Source organism: Astyanax mexicanus, chromosome 1 (assembly GCF_023375975.1).
Source record: "Astyanax mexicanus isolate ESR-SI-001 chromosome 1, AstMex3_surface, whole genome shotgun sequence".
NCBI lineage: Eukaryota > Metazoa > Chordata > Actinopteri > Characiformes > Acestrorhamphidae > Astyanax > Astyanax mexicanus.
Window position 1 is genome coordinate 21,675,909 of NC_064408.1, and position 18,207 is coordinate 21,694,115.

The 18,207-nt window shown below is 38.6% G+C and overlaps 1 protein-coding gene across 1 annotated transcript in view; it reads left to right on the top strand.

Annotated features, from left to right (window-relative positions):
* Positions 1-6,827: 6,827 nt before the first annotated feature.
* The window catches only part of ajm1 (apical junction component 1 homolog), a 33,116-nt gene continuing 21,736 nt past the window's right edge, over positions 6,828-18,207 (top strand). Inside the window, exon 1 of the mRNA XM_007253969.3 lies at positions 6,828-7,042. The gene's annotated coding sequence lies outside the window, so the exon portion shown is untranslated. The remainder of the gene's footprint in view (positions 7,043-18,207) is intronic.

The following is an 18,207-nucleotide window of genomic DNA, read 5'->3' on the forward strand; positions in this document are numbered from 1 at the left end:
TGAATTGAAGAATGGCCTTACCTTGAGCACAGTAAGTGTTTACTTCACTCACAAGAGAAGACCTCACATATTATACAGTTCTGGGCAACCTAAGCCATCATGATCCATTTACATACTCCTATCTATCCCATTATCTTTAGCATGTAAGAGTAGATAATTCTGCAAAATATACGTATACTGTTAATGTTATTGCTGAACATCTTCACAAACTGTCGCCTTCTTCCAGAGTCTGCAAATCAAGTCCTTGATGACAGGCTTTGCTCGTCTATTTTCAGCACTGTCAAGTCCTCTATGTGGTGTCATAATTGCCTGTGAAGGATTATCTCTCACCAAAAGTGAGTCTCTCTTAAAAGTGTCCTCCATTTGACCTTTCCTCCAGGCCTTGGTGCCTTTGTCTGGTCTCTTGTTCATCGCTGTGAGGAATATTGCCTGAATGGTTTCAAATAATCTGTCAAGTCCAAGATATGGTGTCATATTAGCAATAAGCCTTTTAAATGTTGGTCCTAAATTGTGAACATTTATAATCATATTTATTGCATTAAGCAGATAATCTTAATCAGTGACTGACTTGAATCAGGTAACATTAAAGGAAAATGAAGGGTTGGGAGTCTTTCTCAAGGACTTTTATTGGTAGGCTTGCCTGGCCAGGAAATCGAACACTGGTCTGCAACACGGAAAGCAGGGTAAAGTCAATGTGGTCCATCAACTTCTTGTCCAATCTTAGCCTCCCTTCATCTATCCAAATCAACCAATCTTTTGTAGAGCCTGTCTGTTCTGCCCAGTGCTGTTTTTTATGCTATTGATGGTGCAGGACCTTTGAGGGCACTCTAAGAGTGCTTTCAGCAAGTGTGAACAGTGTCGTGAACTGCGGTCCATACCAAAGGACCAAAATTTGGTTTGACCAAAAGAGGTGGATCTACTGAACCTTAGTCCAATTAATCTACAGTGTAAAAAAAACACTTTCCTACATTGTTGAAGACTATTGTACCAATTACAAACCTGAGGCAGGTGTTCATCAGTCTTCAAACAATACAGAAGAAAAAATAACAGCTGAAATCCAACTCCAATATGGGTCCAAATGCTTGTGTATGTTTGTGACTCCTGTATATACTGTAATTTATCAAATTTAGCATGACTCCTGGAAAGGCAACTATCAAACTAACAATCTAACATTCTACAAACCAATCAATGTGAAGTATAGGGAGACTCAGCCCACAAAGGTCCATTAGTGCTCTCACTATACCGTAGTTTGAACACAAAACGTACCTAATAAATGTATTCAAAGTAACAAACCCATGAATCTTGGTGAGGAATCATCATTGAGATGTGAGATGCTGATGTGTCTTTCCAGTGAGATAATGTATCAGGACCATGACAGATCCTGCGCAATGTGAACTCCAAGGTCCTTGAAACTGTCTACACTTTCCACTGCTGCTCTGTCGATCCTGGCATTGGCGGTATCTCCCCTCCTGCTTAAGGAGGAGACTGTTATCCTGGCACCGGCAATCCATGTGCCTTTCAATCAATTCCATCTATGTCCTTCCAACACTGTTGGAGATTTAACTCCACATGATGGAGAGTTTAATTTCTCTAATGTTGATTTGGTCTTGATTGCATTTTAAGAAAGGTCATCACCAGCTGGGTTAAGAAATCATCTTAATCCATTGTACGTCCATAAATTTTAATATCATGCAAATTTTTCTCATAGATCCTCATGAACCCCTATTATCTTTAGGGTTGGTCTTATTGAACCAAGGTGATAATCAATGATCTCATTCCAAGTGCAGGGCCAAACAGTTCAGCAGCAAGGAAACTGGTGGCTCTCTCAATACAGATGGGGTTCAGCATGCTGTGCTTAATCTGGTTTTCTCAGCACGATTAACTAATAGTTAGTTGGTATGTCTGTTTGTTAGCTGTTTGCTTGCTAATTTACCAGCTCTGTGAAATCAGGGTAGGAACATGAGACCGGACACATCCAATGACAGTAACTTTTGCACAATTTTTACAAGAAGCCATGCACTTCCAGGTCCTGATTTAGCAACACAACAAATAGAAAAGGGTAACCACAACTCAGCCTGCACCATTTGGCCCTTTAGTGGAAAAAGAAGCCAATGTTTCCATGTTTACTAGCCTCAAACTCAACATCAAGTGCCTACAACAGGTTACAACTGATGAAGCTGCTGTGAGACTGCTACATGGCTTTGAGAAGAAGTGAGTAACGAAGCAGCCCACACAGTTCGTTCTACAGCAGTGGTGTACATATGGTAAGGAAGCTGGTTCCAGCACCTTTCTAGACATCCTGCAAATGTGAGCTAAGGAGAACTCTGGAGAGGACTTTCTTACTTGCTTTGGCATCACCAGGAGCATGTCTGTATGAAGCAGCAACAGTGTTCTGACCTCTTTAGATGCACAAAGATGGCTACACAAAGATAGATCTCTCATTACTTTCAGGATTGACCTTTTTGAACCTTGGGGAATTGATGTTTGATGCCTTGTCATAGACCTCTTGGTTCTCCACTTGGAAACTGACCCATGGGTTTGTGAGAATGGCAGCAGGTTTAGAGAGCCATATCTGAAAGATCTTGGGGACTAATTGATATGGCTTCTTTGGAGGCACACCGACATGAAGCTATAAAAGGTTAAAAATGTTTGTGAGAAAAAAAGACAGTTTTTCCTTTGCAAAACGGATGTCAGTAAGAAAGGGGGATGCAAATGGTTTGTGTTGATTTCTACTAAAGACACAAGATAGTGGAATATTTTCTTGTGACTATCCTTTTTAATATTGTACAACTCCTCCCCCTGTTTTCCTTAGTTCCTTGTCAACCAGTCACAACAACTTTTCACACTAGTGGATTTGTACTCCCTGTCCCTGTGTCCCCGAACTCCTCAGAACCCAGACGTTGGCTGCATCTCAATTATCCTTGCCTGATTTGTTCAAACATCATCCTCATTAGAATTCACTATTTCAGATGCGTCACTGCTCTCATATTAGGAGTTTATTACTTTCATATTAAGCCTAATTATCTTCCAGGCTGATCTTCTTGAACCTGGGTGATTCTATAATTCAGTAATGTGATACCTTGTCATAGACCTTCTGGTTGTCCACCTGGCTATAGACCCATGGGTTTGTATGAAAGGCAGCTGGTTCAGAGAGCCCTCCACCCGCCACCCCACCATATGGGATTGTGTCAGAGGGCAAGGTGATCTCTTTATTCTTGTCACAATTTTTGATGGCAAAAGGAAGACACTGGCACTGGAGGTAGTAGGTTCAAAATGTTCAGGCAGTCTGAAACACCGTCACTCATAATGTCATAATTTTCCCACTTTCTGAGTTGCATAACTCTTAAAAACTTTTCTGTCACCTTTGACAGTGCGCCTCAGCGTGGTAGAGGTAGATGTTCACGACTCACTTCATCGTGAAATTGTTTTCTTTACAATGTGCATTACTCAGTCCATTCCTTGCACTTCATCAGAGAGGGCCTACTGGTGTATAATATATCGGTAGGCTGTCAAGCTTGTCTGGGCAATTTTTTCCCTGCATCTTTTGTTCATGTGTTCCACTTTTATGGCTGCACATTGCAGGCATCCATCAATTGTCAGTCCAGGGAGTCTTTTTCATTGCGACTTCACAACGCTCACTTCTTTCTTTTCCAGTTGTCGTGACTTAATACCCAGAAGCTTTTCTATAGCCGATAAGTTGAAATCAACCCTAAAAAACTAAAGCTAGTTGAGCTTTGACTGGAGCACCTATTCTGTTACCAAGAGCAAGTGTGTAATTTATTTAACAAAGTTCCTTTTCTTTTTTACTGAGCTGCCCTTGTAGATTGGTGCCTAAGTCATCCACCTGATTGGCCATTGCATTTCTGCCAAGAAAGAAATTCGTAAGTGCTCGCTTTTTTCTGGGAACACTGCAATCTTTAAGCATACCCTTCTCATAAATACACCCTAGCTAAAAGCCCAGTCTGATTAGCAGTTTGTCCTGCTATGAGGAAACTCTCCTGCTATGTTTCTCACTTTGTGATTCTGTCTTCAATACTGTCTGCTGTGTTCCAAGACCCTTCTTTGCCCCTGTCTCTTTCTATATCCTCTGCTGTTTATTTATCTTCCTGTATGTACAGAGTGTTGTGACTAGTAATTGATCCTAATGTTATATTCATTACAGACGTTTCATCTCTGCAAGTAAGATAGATGTGTTTGTCCTTTTCTGGAGGTAAACAGGCATTTGATCGCTTACCTGTCTGCATTTTGTAGCCAGAACTCTGCTAGATTCATTCTTGTATCAAGACAGGATTTTTGTTTTTTAAAATAAATGTTTGTAAGAAATTAGCAGTTTCCTTGCTTGTGGATGTAGCACAACTCCTTAACCTGGTTTAGGTTATGGCCATCATTTTTTACACTACTGGATTTGGACTCCCCAGCAGCATTCTTTAAAAATCTGAGTTAAAGTTAGAATAAAATCCCTTTTAATCTAATCTAAAAATCTCCCTACACAAATTGCTCATAATAGTACATTTTGTGCAATTATGTACTCTTTTTTTATTATTTTAATATTGACACGTCTTTTAATAGAATCCAATTTGTGGAATCCAGACCAAATCAAGATATAAGTGTGTCAGAAACTATGTTAACAACTTAATGTCATTAATGTCATTGAGATATCCTAGATTAGTGCCAACAAACACCCAAACAGAGTGAATCTGTATTTAGTTACCCATCTGGTATATGCAACTTTATCATGAGCATTCGACCGCAGCATTCCGCTCTTTTAACAGACTCTCAGAACAGAATCTATTCCTATCACATGTAATCATATTGATATAACTGATATTGTTATTAATACTCAGATACTAGTAACGCATGATAAGAAAAACCAACCTGGTCGACCATCATAACCAGAGCTGGTGAACCAGGCTAATCAGCTTTTATCATAAAATCTATTTTTATCTCGATTACCAGCTTTTCAACCACTTTAATCATCTGAAACCAGCTACCAGTCAAACTGGGTTTGAACTGGATCTTGAGCTGCACTAAAAATAGTATATTATTAATATAATGTATTTAAAATTATTAATAAGATTTATTTAAATGTAAATTTATTCACATGTATGAATACAATCACTTTGATACTGATATTGTTGGTATCGAATCGTGAAGAACATCAGTGGTATCGTCCAATGTACTGATGACCACCCCCACTTAATAAGAATATCCTGATCTGCCTTTGGCCACGCCCCTTTTTCAAAACCCAACCAGATGTATTAGAAAACCTGGGTATACTGAGCAGAGAGATACACACAGATTGTGTGTGAGAGAGAATGAGAGAAATAGTGTATGTGAGTGATATATAAAGTGTTAGTGAGTGAAAGAGAGTGTGCATGAGAGCGCAAGGTAGAGTGAGAGAGAGAGATAGTGTGTGTAAGAGACTGAGGAAGAAAGAGGGTGAGTGAGAGAGAATGTGCAAGAGAGACAGAGTGAGTGAGAGAGAGTGAGTGAGATAGATCTTGTGAGAGTGTGTGAGTGAGGGATCTTGTAGGTGTGAGTGAGTGAGAGTGTGTGAGAGAGAAGGATAATATGAGTAAGAGAGAGAGAGTGAGAGAGATAGTGAGTGGGAGAGAGTGAGAGAGATAGTGTGAGTGAGTAAGAGAGTGTGAGTAAGTGAGAGAGGGAGAGATTTTGTGAGTGAGAGAGAGATAGTGTGTGTAAGAGACTGAGGAAGAAAGAGGGTGAGTGAGAGAGAATGTGCAAGAGAGACAGAGTGAGTGAGAGAGAGTGAGTGAGATAGATCTTGTGAGAGTGTGTGAGTGAGGGATCTTGTAGGTGTGAGTGAGTGAGAGTGTGTGAGAGAGAAGGATAATATGAGTAAGAGAGAGAGTGAGAGAGATAGTGAGTGGGAGAGAGTGAGAGAGATAGTGTGAGTGAGTAAGAGAGTGTGAGTAAGTGAGAGAGGGAGAGATTTTGTGAGTGAGAGAGAGATAGTGTGGGAGAGAGATCGTCTGAGAGAGTGAGTGAGATAATGTGAGTGAGAAAGAGTGTGAGAGAGAGAGTGTGTGAGTGAGAGAGATAATGTGAGAGTGTGTGAGTGAGATAGTTTTAAAGAGAGAGAGAGGTATTGTAAAAGAGAGATAGTGTGAGAGACCTGGAGAGACAGATAGTGTAAATAAGAGAGAGATAGAGAGTCAGAGAGCGAGAGAGAGGTAGTGTGAGTAAGAGAGTGTAGGTGAGAGAGAGAGTGAGAGATAGTGTGTGAGTGAGTGAGAGATAGTGAGTGAGTAATTAAGAGAGAGAGATAGTGAGTGTAAGAGCGAGTGAGAGATAGTAAGTGAGTGAGTGAGTAAGAGAAAAAGAGATAGTGAGAGAGATGGATAGTGTGGGTGAGAGAGAGACAGAGAGAGAGTGAGAGATAGTGAGTGTGAGTGAGAGAGAGAGATAGTGAGCGTAAGAGTAAGTGAGATATAGTTTGTGTGAGTGAGTGAGGCAGTGTGAGAGATAGTGGGAGAGCGTGAGTGAGTGAGAGAGACAGATAGAGTGAGAGAGAGGAAGAAAGAGAGAGGTAGTGTGAGAGAGACAGAGGGAGAGAGTGTGAGAGAGGTAGTGTGTGTGTGAGAGAGAGAGAAAGAGAGGGAGATAATGAGTGAGTGAGTGTGTGAGAGTGAGAGAGAGAGATAGTGTGGGTGAGAGAGATAGAGTGAGAGAGAGGAAGTAAGAGAGAGGTAGTGTGAGAGACAGAGGGAGAGAGTGTGAGAGAGGTAGTGTGTGAGAGAGAGAGAGAGAAAAAGAGGGAGATAATGAGTGAGTGAGTGTGTGAGAGTGAGAGAGTGTGAGAGAGAGAGAGAGTAGTAACGCTGCGTATGCGCTGCTAATGATACGCACAGCAATACGCCAAGGCGTGGAGGGCGACATGATTGACCGATAGTGGCGGATAAGCGTCGATTGTCTCGCTGTAACATGCGGCGTGCGGCGGACTGCGCAGCTCTGTAGCATCTCTGCATCTCTCCGGCTGGAGGACATGGATATCCGCACTCTCGGCGGAGGGATTACAGCGGTAAGAGCGTCGTGCTGTAGCCCTGCATCACTGTGAGGAGGCACCGATGCGCGGTGCGCCGCGCTGAGTGGGAAAACGACGGAGGTAGCTGTAGGTATAGGTCGGGTTTCTGGTGCATTATTTATTTGCATTAACCTCCATCAAACCTTAATCTGTAGTCAGGCTTTAGAGCTGCTGATGTAGCCATTTAGCTAGTAGTTTAGCTCCTAAACGTCGACGTGCGCGTTTAATTATAGTTTACGAACCGATGCACACAGCTGCACATACATCCATGTATCCATGCGCGCTCATGTGTATGTATACTATAGTTACATGTGTACATATATTATACCAGCTATACTAGTGAACTCTCACTGCGAAAAATGCTGTGCAGGCTAGTTTGCAGGTTCGTGCCTCAGCTAGCTTATAGCTCTGTGTGAAGGATATCGTGAAATACGTGCTGAAATACCGCCTCACTCCAGTTATTCAGCATTTTCTGGACACTCCTAACCTCCCTGCTTCAGTTTAAGGGCGTTATAAACCATACTTTACTCTAAATCTCCTATAGACGCAGTGAGGAATGGAGGGAGGCAGCAGCAGCAGCAGGAGGAGGGGGGTGTGGAGGTTGCCTGGAGGCAGGGACATCCTACTAGTGAAACTGGACTAACCTCTAATGATGCGTGATGAAATTGTGCACTTGAGTCACGTGGGCTGGGATGCTGTAGGGCTATACGTCATGCGATGGCAGAAGCTGACTGTAGAGCAGGGCTGGATGAGAGATGGAGGGGATGGATGTATGTGCAGGTTGTAGATGGATGCTGCAGTGGCCTACAGGAGGAGAAATCACACTCATGTGCACTCTCATCACTGCTTTAGGTCATTTAATGTGATGCAACTTATGCAATGTTAAGCTCGTAGAAATCTGATGACTGTTCTCATGTAAGGACCAATAGAAATGCTCCTAAATTACTTGCGGCTTACTACATTGACTTCTATTGCAAGTGACGATGTAATTTAGAACAATTGTTAAATAATGACTAAAGATTAAGCATGAAAGAGAATACAGTAAAGGCTTAAAAGTCCCTGTTATACAGATGACAAGGTCTGTCACTATTATTACATAATAACCTTTATATTGGTCTGTTAAATATTTCATGTTGAACAGACCAATAGAAATCCTCCAAAATGACTTTTGCATTGACTTCTATTGCAAGTGAACATGTAACTTAGAATGATTGTTAAATAACAACAATATGATAAAAATATATACCCTAAATGCTTAAAAGTCCATGTTTTACAGATTACAATGCAATTGTCACTGTTATTACATAATCATATTTATATTGTGTCCAAATTTCATCTTGAACAGACCAATAGAAATGCTCCAAAATGTTTTTTTTTAACTCATTACACATTGACTTCCATTAAAAGTTAAGAGGAACATATTAAGAAAATGTCCAATAGAAATATTAAGATTCTTGTTATGTTATATGTAATATACAGGTCCTGTCACTGTTATTACATAAATACCTTTATATTGTGTCTAAATTATATTTTGAACAGACCAATAGAAATGCTCCAAAATGTTTTAAATAAGTTCCTTTTACATTGGCTTCTATTAAAATGTAAAAAATTATATTATGAAAATGTCCATTAACAATTAACTGTGGTCATAAAGAATGAACAATTGTATTATAATACCACAATTAATTATTAGATATGTTATACAGGTCATATCACAGTTATTACATAATCATCTTCACACTGTGTCATTCATGATGAAAGGACCAATAGAAATGCTCCAAAATGACTTGGAGTAAAATATTTCACTTCCAGTGCAACATCCTTTAACTGCAAATATACTGAAGAAATTTACTGAAGAAAATATTTTTTACTGTATACATATTTTAACTGACTATACAATTAAATAACTGAAATTGAATAGGTAATTTATTGTAGACAAAAAACAAGCAAGCAAACAATCAAACTTAACAAAGGGAACAATAATTAGTCATCAGCTTAAAGTTCATATCTATTAATTATTTGTATATTTATAAGACTTATTATTAGAAAATTATCATTTTTCTCAGGCCTGTATGTCACTACTAAATTGACACACTTGGTTATTTTTACTTGTTTTACTTGTTTGCTTCTGCTGCTTTTTTCCCCTTGGCGCTCTTCTTTTTCCTTTTCACTGATGTGGGTCAGGGAGCTCCAACAAAGCATGATTCAGAGGGTTTATTCGAAAGGCTCTTATGGTTACAGGTTTGGCCTTGCAATTCTCTTCCTGCACAGTGTCTGGCCATTTTCTCAGGAACAGATGAAAAGGGATGGTGCTGAAAAGAAACTACACATTTGAAATCTTCTATTTTTAAGCATTCACACTCTGTGTGCTTATTTATGTGGTGCTTTACTGCCTATTTATAGGGTAGTTAAACTAAACTGTACTGCACAGTTATGCTGAATGAGCTGTGTGAAGACATGCTTTGGGTTTGATATGCTTTTGGCCTGGCCTGATTTCTCCTGTATTAGATGACTGTGTTTCGGGGTGAGGGTGGATTATAGAGATTAGAGATTGCTGGTAGTAGATTGACTGACAGTACAGACACTGGGCTGGGACAAGGCTGTAAACTGGGCAGCATGCTGGCTGAGTATCTGATGGCGATGGAATTAATAAGACCAGCCACGTGTAATCAGGCGATGAAGGCAAAGTGAGAGTAAAAAATGATAGAGATGAACAGAATGACATTTTCTCTTAAGAGGAAAAACAGCTTTATTATTTGTTTTGTCAGAAAGTAAAGTGTTATAAATGTTTTGTCGACCGCTCGTTCGAATGCCATGAATCATATAGTTTTATGGCTTTATTAAAAAACATAATTCATTTTTTAACCCAGTTATTCTTAGTTTTGACATAATCTCTGCAGCTTCTAAATAATAAGTATGTAAACTCATTGCTGATGTTGTGTTCTGTTTGCCATTTGGTTATTGCGATTTGGGCACTTCCAGTTATGGAAGACCAGCCTTTCATTTGTTTGAAGGGAAAGAAACCAAATACTGGAAACTAACTAAACATGGAATACCATTTCAAAAATATATTTTCTATTACTGGTCAAATCTGATAAAAACTTCATGAAGAGTTTATAGTGTTTGACTCAGTAATGCACAAAGTGGTGGTGCTAAGTTCTGAAGCTCCATTGCTAAGCTAGCCTCTAGTAGTGCAGATACACAGAGTTTCAGACAGCTCAGTACAGCTGTACAGTCTAACCTGACCACCTAAAGAGTTGTATCTTAGAGAGTAAAGTCTTTGTTAGTTAGCTAACTGATGTTAACTAGCATGCTAACAGCTAAGACCACAGCACAGACTGTGTTTCAAATAAATGAGGCTGAAACCTCAAAGTTTAGAAGATAAAGCATTAAAACCTGCCTTCACAGTGGGGTGAATGATCTTTTTAAGTGTTTTGGGGCACACCTTGCAGACTCCTTTGCCTATGATTTGAACAGAACATATTGTTAGGAATATAACTATAGTGTTCCTGGCACCTATCCTGTGCCCATATTAAATGCACATGCATGTTTGGAGATACCGCTATGATACACTGCCTGGCAAAAAAAAAAGGTCACACACTCTAATATTTGGTTGGACTGCCTTTAGCTTTGATTGCTGCATGCACTCGCTGTGGCATTGTTTCAATAAGCTTCTGCAATTGCACAAGATTTATTTCAGTCCAGTGTTGCATTAATTTTTCACCAAGATCTTGCAGTATTGATGATGGTAGAGTCTGACCGCTGCACAAAGTCTTCTCCAGCACATCCCAAAGATTCTCAATGAGGTTAAGATCTGGACTCTGTGGTGAACTCTCAATCCATGTGTGAAAATGATGATCTCATGCTCCCTGAACCACTCTTTCACAATTCCAGCCCCATGAATGCTGGCACTGTCATCTTGGAATATACTCGTGCCATCAGGGAAGAAAAAATCAATTTTTGGAAAAAGATGGTCTATATTCAGTATATTCAGGTAGTCAGCTGACCTCAGTGTATATGATGTTACCTTTATACTCTTATAATTTTGTCTTTGAGTGGCATTAAACAGTATTTATTGTAATTTCCATATATCTGCAGATAACCTGTGTCTAGCACACAATGCTACTGAAGCTGGGAAGGTTAAAAGCTAGTGTATATTCTTTCTCTAAGACATTTGATTGCAGCCATTCAAGATCCAGTTAGTGCAGTGCCATCCTACTCACCCAGAGAGAGAGTGAGGTCAATTATGCTTTCCTAGATTGCTGGCTACAGCTGTCTGTCAGCATTTAGAACACCTGCACAGATCTTTGGCTCTTTATTGATTAACTGCTTTCACACTTCGCTTGTCGAGTTTAATCTGGGGTTTAATCGAGTCATCTGCCACATACATATTAGTGTTTTTCCAGCCTAAAGTGTATACTTTTTCCCTATGTAGTTTAAAACTTGCTACTATCATCTAGGGCTGCCACGATTAGTCGACTAGTCACGATTATGTCGACTATTAAAATAGTCGACGACTAATTTAATAGTCGATTAGTCGTTTTTTTTTTTGTTTTGTTTTTCTCTCCAAACTGCTGCGACTGCCTTTCTGTCCCGGACGCACATGCGCAGTAGTGGAAACCGGGGTAGGTAGTGGACGACATCTCAGGACATTATACAGCTCTGGTTTCATGGCTACCCCGCTACAGAACTCAAAAGTGTGGGATCACCAAGAAAATAAAAGTGAAACGCGTGCAATGCAATATCTGCAATGAAGAACTTGCCTTCCTCGGCAGCACAACCGCGATGCACGAGCACCTGAAAAGGAGGCATGTTGTGGCTGATTAAATGACGAAGAAGCTAAATTGCTATTTAGCTGCTAAAATTAGCGTAAACAGAGCGTTAACTTAGTACTTAACTTACTCATCTTGATAGCTTTAAAACAGAGGTCACTAATAGGCGGACCGCGATCCGGATCCGGACCCAGACGTTGTCACAAATGCCGTCCCAAACCGATAAACTACAGAGAAGGATTTCATTCTGACAGTGGCTTCTGTTTTCAGTGCTTTTCGGTGCAGTAAACTCACAGATCAGTCATGTGTGGTGTAAAATCACCAAACGCTCTCCTCTGCCAATCAGATCTGTGCAGACCGCTGCCCTGTGTACGGTAATGTACACAATATCTGGACAGAGAGGCATTTTTTATTAATATACTTTTTTTTCATAATAGTTCAAACAACCTCACGGTTGAGATGTTTCATAAATGCCAGTGCCTTATCCTTATTTTACACAGTTGTTTACACTTTATGCTAAACAGTAAAATAATTGTCTGTTACAACAAGCTGCATATTTCATTAAAGGTTTAATGAACTATGATTTTAATTGTTTTTATTTTTAGTTAGCATATAGCTGAAATCTAATGTTGGTTGTATAATAGCAGCTGCATTCTATTGTGATAAACTGTGTTTTATATTCAATTAACGTATGATCCGATTAGTCGACTAATCATAAAAAATAATCGGTGATTAGTCGACTATAAAAATAATCGTTTGTGGCAGCCCTACTATCATCACATGATGTCCCCAAACTGGGTGGCTCTTTTGACAATAGAGTACTGAGGTCTTGCTGCGTTTTAAATTTATGATCTTTTCCTCCATAATCAGTGCCACTGTGGAGCTAAGAAATTCACACAGTACAAACACACCAACACCATGTCAGTGTCATTACAGTGCTAAGAATGACCCACCACCCAAATAATACATGCTCTGTGGTGGTCCTGACCATTGAAGAACAGGCTGGAAAGAGTATAATATAGAAAAAATATTAAGAGACCACTTCAGTTTCTGAATCAGTTTCTCTGATTTTGCTATTTATAGGTATACATTTGAGTAAAATAAACATTATGTTTTATTTCTATTACTACGGACAACATTTCTCCTAAATTCCAAATAAAATGTGGAGTTATGTATCATAACTAAATTTTGGTAGTGAACCATGCCCTCAATCCTCCCACTTCCTTCCCTATTTAAACCGTCACTTCCTCTCTACCTGCTCATTGAACAAACCTCGCACCCACCTCCTCCCCTCCTTCTTTAATTTTATTCTCTTCTCATGTTTCTCTTCATGAGAGGGAGGGGGCTTCGGCTTCACGCTTTACAGCGAAGCTGCCCCGAACTCCATCCCAAATACTCTGAGTTCTCTCCCCCTCTTTTCTTCTTCTCTGCTCAGTGAAGGGCGTGGGTCAATACTAGCAAAATTGTCATTTAGAGCATTTATTTGCAGAAAATGAGAAATGGCTGAAATAACAAAATATGTTATATTCATATTAAGTTCCTATTCATATTAAGTTCATATTCATAAAGTTTTAAGAGTTAAGAAATTCATATTTGTTGGAATAGCCCTGGCTTTTAATCACAGTTTTCATGCGTCTTGGCATGTTCTCCTCCACCAGTCTTACACACTGCTTTTGGATAACTTCCAAGCAGTTCAGTTTGGTTTGATGGCTTAAGATCATCCATCTTCCTCTTGATTATATTCCAGAGGTTTCTGGTTTTGGTGAAATCAAAGATACTCATTATTAAATGGTCTCTATTTTTTTTTTCAGAGATGTATTTGAGCAGATATAATCTGCTGCTGGTAGATACGTCATTGGATATTAGAATGAAATTGTCCATTCGTATAAAGCTAGTTGTTGCACGACATGCACAATTTAATTTGCCTTGTGTGGCATTGAACATTATGCAGTGCTATTACTAAATATCTCCACATTGCATTACTATTGCTAAAATTAAATATTGTGCAGCTCTGGTTGCCAAACACTTATAATTTACAAAGAACAAATAATGAATTCCTGTTGCTTTAAAGTTTAAACCTTCTCCTTAAACAGGTCAGATGACTGATTAGAATTTTGGCTTCTAAAACTGCAAAAGAAGGTATAGATTGATGATAGATTGATTCTGCCATGTGCCCAAAAGCAGCTGGAATGTAGACTAAGCTAATCTCTCTCTTCAGAGTTCTATTTTAGGAATCGAACAGAATTTGGGTAAAATTCGTCTGGATGAACATTTGGCCATGGTGTTGGATGGAGGGTGGGGAGAGGTGGGCTGTGCCAGATCAGCCTGAGCAGATGGTCCTCCGAGAAAACTCACAGCAGGGGGCCAATGAGAGGATTTTTTTTTTCTGGTGTTTATGATCAGCCCTTTTTCCAGATTGTCACTGCTCTTATAGAAACTACCACAGCTGCCCCAGTTTCCCCACTGTAGAAAATAGAGATCCTAGCTCTTCTTAGGACTGTCATGATGAATTCTGACTTGAATTTGACTTTGCCTTCCAGTATAAAAATCAGAAGAAAGACAGAAAGCAACAGTTTGGGCCCGCTGATTACTGGTTGTTTGGCGAGTATCATGGCTTAGAAGTTTTCCAAATTTATCCATCTTGCTTTTTGAAAAGCCTCTTTATCGGTAAGGTAAAGTTCTTTGGCCATCTTGTTTGAGGTCTATGAGATACACTGTATTGCTAAAAGTATCTGCTTGCCTGTCTTGTGTTGTTGGGTGATGTAAAGCCTGGATGGAGCTGCTTGCCAATGGAAAACCTTTCCATGAAGCTCTTTATGCTCTTGAGCTAATCTAAAGGCCACATGAAGTTGGGAGGTCTGTAGTGATTGACTCTGTAGAAAATTGAAGACCTCTGTGCACTATGCTCTTCAGCATCTGCTGAGCCCACTCTGTTATTTTACCTACAATATGTTGCTAAGTTGCTGTCATTTCCAGTCACTTCCACTTCATTATAATAGCATTGGCAGTTGGCTGTGTAATATTTAGTAATGAGAAAATTTCACGACTGGACTGCATTCTATCACGGTACCATACTGGAATTTACTGAACCCCTGGAAGCGACCCTGCTAATTGTACTTAGAAGCAGTCTTCATGCCTAGGTGCTTGGTTTTAAACACTTTTGGACATATAAGTGATTGGACAGAACAATGATTTGAATGGGAAGGCAAATGCTTTTGGTAATATAGTGTATTTTTGTTCATCTTTTACTTGCGTAATTACTGTATTTTTTGCACTATAAGCACACTTAAAATCCTTTAATTTTCCCAAAAATCCTTATGTATGAATTTTACCAGTCAGGTTGTAAGAAGCAGTAAAGTCACTTTGCTGAAGTACAGCTTTATACAGGAGTTTTAGTTTAGTTTCTTCAATACAAAGACTCGAGACTGGAGCAGTATTAGCATTAGCAGCTAACCACGCTAAGTGCTAGCTCTTTTGCCTTTAATAGGGGAGTATATTGGACCGTACTCTGTGTTAAAACAAGCTACGTGGGATGAACCACTAGCTGATAGCGCCCTGGGATACCTCAGTGTAGTGCTGTTGGACGGCATTAGCTACTAACCACGGCTCGCCTTAGTGGAAATATACAAAAAAACTGAAATTTTTGTATTTGTATTTCATATTTTTGCACAAACAAAAAACATCAACATACATATACTGCAAATAGCTATAAAGTACAGTGCAGGTAAAGGCAAAAACCTAACATGGGCTTAAATAAAGGTTCTACCTTACTAAAATATATATAAAAAAAATATTATAACACACACACAAAATATATGTATATATAGTGATTACAAAACATAAATCAAATGATCTTTTAAATGTCGTTTATAATGTTTTACAGATGATTTTTTTTGCCAAATGGTTAAAATCATTCCACAGTTTTGTCCCCCTATATCTTATTGAAAATTGACCTCTACAAGAGAGACATTTAGGAAGATGAAGATCTAAAGATTGACGAGTTGAATATTTATGAATCTCTGCATTTATAATGAAGTAATTTTTGAATTGCTCTGGGATATTTTCATGATTTGAATAAATTTTATAATTAAAAATACATGTTTGAAATATATTAATATTGTAAATCGAGCGAATTTGCAGTTTCTGAAATAGAGGAGCAGATGGCGTGTATAAATTTGATCGTGTTACAATACGAACAAATCGTTTCTGAAGAACCAGATTTTTATTAAGACTAGTAGAATATGTACTCCCCCAAGCTAAATTACAATACGAAAGATATGGATAAATAAGACTATAGTAAAGAGTAAGAAGACATTTTGTGTTAACCAGATAACTAACCCTCCTTATTATACCTATATATTTATTTATTTTTCTACTAACCCAGTCTATTTGCTCTTTCCAACTCAAATGTTCATCAATAATGATTCCCAAAAACTTTGAATTAGGCACTTTAGTCAACACCACAGATTCTATTGTAATTTCTGATATGCTTTTAGAGTACATTTTTCTACCACTAAAAATAATGTAATTAGACTTTTTTATATTTAAGACAAGTTTTTTTTAATTTAAACCAGGTTGCATAAGCAGCTAAACCAGTATTTGCATCCTTAATCAATTAATTAAAATTTGAATGACAATTTATTAGAGTTACATCATCTGCAAACATTATTGGAGAAAAATATGAGATATTAGACAAATCATTAATATAAATAAGAAATAATAATGGTCCCAGAATAGAACCCTGTGGGACACCACAAATCAATTCAGCTTTACTAGAGTAGAAGCCATGTGAATAAACAAATTGCCTTCTATCTGAGATGTAGCTTTTCAATAGATTATACGTCGTATCCTGAAAAATGCTTTACTCACGCTAATAAACAGTTTTCAGGAGGGAAATCTGTGTAGATTAACATCGAGCGCTCGTTTGACTTTAAAAGAAAATATTTTTCTTGAAGAATTACAGTTTTGTTTACCTAACTTAGCTTAGCTTTACAGGTCTCCCCACCCAGCAGCGTGACCTGCTGAATTAGAAGATAAACATGGCGACACCCCTGTTCCTTACTAATGTCAAATAATGTCCCTTATAATCCAGTGCGATTTGTGTACTAAAATACACCATAAAATAGACATTTATTGATAGTGTGCCTTATAATCTGGTGTGCCATATAATGTGAAAAATACGATACTCACAGGAACTAACAAAGGTTTACTTTAGATATTTTTAAAGAATAGCAAACTGCTGCCCACAAAAGCAGCTATACTGAACTGATAGTATAAAAATAACCTCCTTGTATTTCAGTTAAATTAATCACTGCCACATAAAAGTTATTTTCAGATGTGTTGCCAGAAATGCAAGCTATGTACTGAGATGTCCTCTGGCAGGCACCTCAATGATATGATTTGTAAAAAATATGTAATTTGAATTGAACAAATTCTCTTATTAATTCATACAGTGAATAGATGATATCTATTCACTAGATATCTAGTGCTGGGACTAGTTGTCATATATTTATTGTATAGATTGATAAGAGAATAGTATCTCTATTCTGTTGGCTATTTAAAGAAGAAACAAAAAGTGTTATAGGTTATAAGAGCACTGAGTTGTTTACTGCATGTTAATGGATCTTACAGCGCTAACTCTCTCCATTTATTCTTTGCTGTTTAGTAGGAACTGTATTTTTAGTTTTTGATGTTTTAGTTCTTTTGGACAGGGCCTTTTTGCTGTGAGTCTGTTGGATGTGCTTTTGTTCAGAGCCTTGATGAAGAACCCCATTGTTCATGGTAACAAATAGAGTAATTATGCAAACATTTGCACACACCCCGAGCTGCTGAATGGACCCATTTGACAAGCATCACATTTGGCAAGGAGAGGTTGTATACAAAGCGATGCTGCAGATTGTTTACCGGGTAACAGTGTGAGACAAGTCTGTCACTGAAAATAGAGTGGGTGGAGGAGAGCCTGGTTGCTCATTAGCAGCTTTTTTTCCAGAGAAGATTCGCCGATGCTGGAGGAATTGGCCAAGGAAGAAATGGAAGGGCAGTGAACTGAGAGGAATGAAACTTCATGTGTAGATTAAACTGCTACTACAGGAAGGAATGTGTGACTTCATTAGTGAGTCTGCATGTGAGGAGATAAATGATATTCCATGCTTTGTCTTGAGGAATATGTAAATCAAATCATCTTTCAAATCTTAATTTATTTTATGTCACAAGCCATCTTTAGAAAAATCCTGTGAGAAACTGCACATTGGACAGCACGTAACACATTAAGCCCTTAGTGAGGAAGCTCATCCTCCTCTGGTCAAAACGTCTTATAAATTATTAATAAATTTGTGTCCCAGGCCTTAAAAGCCTAAATGCCATTTAAGTCCTTTAGGTAAAAGGGTGGGG